Source organism: Antechinus flavipes, chromosome 1, assembly GCF_016432865.1.
Source record: "Antechinus flavipes isolate AdamAnt ecotype Samford, QLD, Australia chromosome 1, AdamAnt_v2, whole genome shotgun sequence".
Taxonomy (NCBI): Eukaryota; Metazoa; Chordata; class Mammalia; order Dasyuromorphia; family Dasyuridae; genus Antechinus; species Antechinus flavipes.
In genome coordinates, this window is record NC_067398.1 from 721049710 (window position 1) to 721054680 (window position 4971).

Consider the following 4971-nt stretch of genomic DNA (forward strand, 5'->3'; position numbering starts at 1 on the left):
CCCCGGTCCTTGAGTTTTTGGGGGCATGGGGCGGGGTCTCCCCTTAAAGGGACAGAGGAGTGATGTCAGGTTCCCGGGGGCGGCAGCGGGGCCTCCTGGGGAAGGAAGGAAGTGGGAAATGAGGGACGCCCCCACAAGCCTGAGGCAGGGGACCCCCCTCGCCGCCCCCCCCCCCCGCAAGAGCTCCTGGGTAGCCTCAGCTGAGAAGCCCCTTGGCAGCGGGCTGGGGGAGCCGGGCTCTCGGGCCGGGCGCTGCACACATTGCCCCCAAATCGGGTCTTGGTCGATCCTTTGTCCAGAGAGAGCCAGAGGGGCCGTTTTCTTCTGGATTATACGGGTGGAGAAACTGAGGCCCACGGGGGACGCTTGGGCTTGAACCGGTGTTCTGAATCAGAGGCCAGGAATCCTTAGGGACTTAAAGCACCTACTGTGTGCCAGCCTCCTGGAAACGAGCCAAATCACAAACTGCCCTCAGGGCGTCCCTCTGTGGGGAGGCTGTTCTAAGCACGAAGGACACGCTTAGTCAGGGCCTTGGAGGCTGCACCCCCAACGGCTACTTCCCCGCAGGATTTGTCTGCAGCTCAAGTGGGGGGGACAGCGGGGATCCAGGGGGGCTTCCTGGAGGAGGTGACGCTGGACCTTGAGGCAAGCAAAGAAGGATTTGGGGGGTGGGCAAACCCTGGAGGGCCCTCAGAATCTGTACTGTACAAGGCTCAAAAAGGAGGCGGCTAGATTGTGGGGTCCTCCCACACCAGACTTGGGAATTTGGACTTTATCCTGGGACTAATGGGGGGGTCCCACTGGAGGAGAGCGCCGGGCCGGGGACTGTTTGAAGCAGACTCCCTAGTCAAAAAGCATCTATTAAGTGCCTACTGTGTGCCAAGTAGGCAGTGAGGTGATGCCATAGTGCACAGAGCCCTGGGCCTGGAGTCGGTCCAAATGTGGCCTCCTCGCTGTCTCCAGAAAACTCAAACCCAGACACTTCCTAGCTGGGTGACCCTGGATGGGTCGCCTTACCCTCCTTGCCTCAGTTTCCCGGTCTGTAAAGTGAGCCGGAGAGGGACGCGACAAACCTGTCCGGGGTCTTTGCCGGGAGAGGGCGTCCCCACGAGGCAGCCGTGACCGTTAAATGACTGAAGTGACGGACTGACCCCGGCATCGTCCCTGCCCTCCCCTGGGTCTCGCTGCCTAATGCAGGAGGCGAGTGCAAAGGCCGCCTCCGGGGGGCGCTGGCCACTCAGGGCCTGGGTCACGGCCATGAGGAGGGAGAGGGCTTTCTGAGGACCGGCTGTAGGGAGGCAGCCGAGGGGACCGGGAGGGAGGGAGGATGGAGGGTCCGCTGGAGGGGGAGGACGCAGCTCCCTCGTGCAGGAGGAGGGGGAGGCCCCCGGTGATGTGGGACCCAGAGGGAGGCTGGGAGAGCAGGAGGCACCTGAGTGATCAGGACCTAGAGGGAGGCAAAAGAGGAGGGGGCTAATCCAAGGGTGACCTGTCAGGGCAAGATCAGTGACGGGAGGAGACAGAGCTTCCCGGGAAGGGGACGGAGGTCGTGGTCCTCCAGGGGTTCAGATGGACGGGAGGGCGACGTGGTCAGTGCCGGGGGGCCCCTCGGGTGGGGGAATGGAGGGCACGCTCATGCCTGAAAGGGACCAGAGGGAAAGGCGCAGTGACTCTGACCGCACCAAGGTCACTCCTAAGGAAGCCCTGGTGGCGGGTGATAGAGCAGGGCCGTCCGAGTGGCTGCAGCCGCGGAGAAGGCTCATGGACAGCGAGCAGCGGGGAATTGGGGCCGAGGGTCGGCCACTTTGGTAAGGTCAGGGAGGGAGGAGGGCAGCCACTAATCCCGAGGAGGCTGTCCTGGGGAAGGCAGCGTCTGGGGGCAGCGGGGTGGTCCCGGCCCGGGCTTGGGGCTTCTGCAGCCTCCGAGTGTGGCCGTCCCCCCGGGAGGGAGGCTCCGGCTCTCTGGGCCCTTCCCAGGAGCAGCCCTCATCTCTACCCCGTGCCCCCACACAGGAGTGTCAAGGCAACAGCTGTTCCCAGCCCGTGCAGCTCCTCCCAAGAGCTGTTTTCGGAGCCTGTAATTAGAGTGAGTGTGAGGAGACGGCAGAGACAGGGAATAGGAAGCAGGCGGGGGAGGGGGGATGCAGAGCAGAGGGAGCCGGGACCTCCCCTTCTTTGGAGATCACCGATGGGCTCCTGCCTCTCTTAACCCGTCCTGGAAACGGGGAAGGCTCCTTCGGGGACGTCCCTGCGGAGGCCGGTGCGACTGCCCGGGCCGGGCTCTTCTGGGGCATTTCCTGCTGCCCGGGCCCTCCACCAGAGCCCAGGCTGCTCCCCAGAAGCACCAGGGACCAGCGGCCAGAGCCCCTGGCCTGGGCACAGGCACTTTGTGATAGGACTGAGTCAGCCCAGATCCAGGTCTCTGACCCCCCAGCCTCGGTGCCCTCTCTAGTCGTTCCCAGACCTAGAACTGGGGGCCCTGCCGCTCACTCCCAGCAGCTCCCAGGCTAAAATCACCCTTAGGTTGGATCTGGAGGGCGGGCCTGCAGCAAACCTCCTTCCTCAGACACTGACACTAGTGTCCTCCCATCCCACCATATTCTGCCCATCCCGTTGTACCCTATTTTTCTTCCCCGCTGCCTGCCTCCTCACCCCCGCCCGCCTTAACCTGGCCCCAAACCCTGCGAATGTGCCCAACCTTTCCTCGGTGCTCCCTAGGTAACCGACCTGCTTCCATCTGCAATCTTTTCTTCCTCCCTCCATCTTCCGGCTGTCACTGAGCCCTGGCTCCCTCCTCCCTGGCCCCCTCCCCAGACCGGTTACACCGTCACCCATGCTCTGGGACTCCCATTCGTGGCAGAGGAATTGGACTCCCCGTCCCTCTGGGGCCATGCCTCGGGCTCCGCTCCCCGTTACCTCTGTCCCCCGCCCAGCTCATGGCGGCTGGTATCCACGGATGCTCGGGACCTTCTCCCTTCTTCCTTGGTGACTAATGCCTCCTTTAGTCTCTCCTCCCCAACTCCTGCCCATATTTATTGAGATTCCCTTAGTCACCTTAAACTCCCAGTTCCTAAAACTGACTCATGCTCCATGCCCACCTCAGACACAGCTCACCGCCCCCAGGTCCCATCCCCTGCGCATGAATTCGGAATCCCTTTATCTGGCCATCATCTTTTTCCATTTCATCTCCCCGCTCCCGCCCCCGTCTTGTGCTTCCTAATCCTGGTTTTGATCATAACGGTGACTTCCAATTCCCCCTCCCTCGATTCTCCCCAGGCCGCCCCTGCATCGTCTGTTTCCCCCTTCTTCATCTTGACCCTTGGGTAAGCCGCGCAATCCTACGCTGCCCCTTGAACAGTTTTTGTTCATTTAATTTAATCATTAATTTATGATTCTATTCTATTATTCCATTCTGATTACACGATCCTAATGAAATATTCTATTCTGAAGCATTTCTAGATTGGAGAGAAAAATGTCCAAGCTGATTAAGTCACCCCCCCCCCCCCCCGCCACGCTCCCAGAAATCTCTGACAAAGACAGTTCGGAGTAAGCTCTGTAGGAAACGAGGAAAATGGCAGAATAGGATAAGGTAGAACTTGGGAATAGCATTCTGCCCCATCAACCATCTGGAAAAGGATTAAAGGAAACTACTCCTTTCCGTCTTTATTGCTCCCTCCAGAGGTCACAGTGTCCCCCGCACCCCGCGCTAACCAGTCCCTTCTGAATGGGGAACAGGAATGCTATTAGTGGGTTACAACTCTGATTTCTTCAGGGCAAGGGCAGGGCAATGATTGGAACTGGACTGGAGGCATCTAGGCCCTAAGTTTGGTCTCCATCCGTAATTGCAGATCTTTTGTTTGTTTGGTTTTTGTTTTTGGGGGTTTTTTGGCCAAGGCATTGGGATTAAGTGACTTACCCAGGGTCACACAACTAGTGGAATTGCAGGTCTTAGCTTTTATTCTTAACCTTTTATATGCTTTCCTACAGAAAAAGCCTGGAGATAACGGTAAACAAAAGGACTTTAGCTTCAGTTGAACTAGAGAGCAGGTTTCTAATATGCTTCCATGCTTCTTTCTAACCTTTGACATCACCGATCAGAGATTTTAGAAATTCTGCCCACAAACATTTATTGAGCACCTACTGTGTTCCAGACAATGGGGAAGGGAGCCACAATGAGGCAATAAATAGCTCTTGAGGAGCTTACAACCTAATAAGGAAAATGACATACGAACAAATACATACAAAAAAAGCCATGTTTAGGATAAATAGGAACTAATGACAGAAAAAGTTTTCAAGTTAAGAGGAATTGAGAAAGGCTTCCTGGAGAAGGCGTGATTGTCCTTCGGACTTCAAGGAAGCCGGTAGGCAGAGATGAGGGGGAGAGCATCCCAAGCAAGGGGACGGCCAGAGAAAATGGCCATTAAGAAGTAAAGGCTCAAAAGGTGAAGGAATAACCAGGTTTCCTCGTAGAGATGAGAGCTGCTCCAGGCCACTTCTGGGAAGAGCCCCGGTTTCAGACATCGAAAAGTCTGTGTTCAGAGAGAGGACCGGGAGAGCTGAGCGGGCCCCACAACATCGCATTTTCCCTCTTTCTGTTGTCGTTTGCTTGCCTTTAGTTTTCTTCTTCAGTTTTTTTCCTTCTTGATCCGATTTTTCTTGGGCAACAAGATAGCTGTATAGATCTGTGCACATATATTGGATTTGACATATTTTAACATATTTAACGTGTATCAGACTACTGCCTCTCTGAGGAGGGGGAAGGGAGGAAAATTAGAACACAAAGTTTTGCAAAGGTCAGTGTTGAAAAATTATCCATGAATATGTTTTGTAAATAAGAAGCTCTTAAAAAAATACTAAATGTAAAAAAGAAAAGTGTGTGTTGAAGGAGGAAGGTGTAAAAAAAAAATGAGGGAAGGTGGCAAGGGCTGGATTAGGAAGGGCTTTGCCTGCTAAACCGGGCTGTGGATCTGC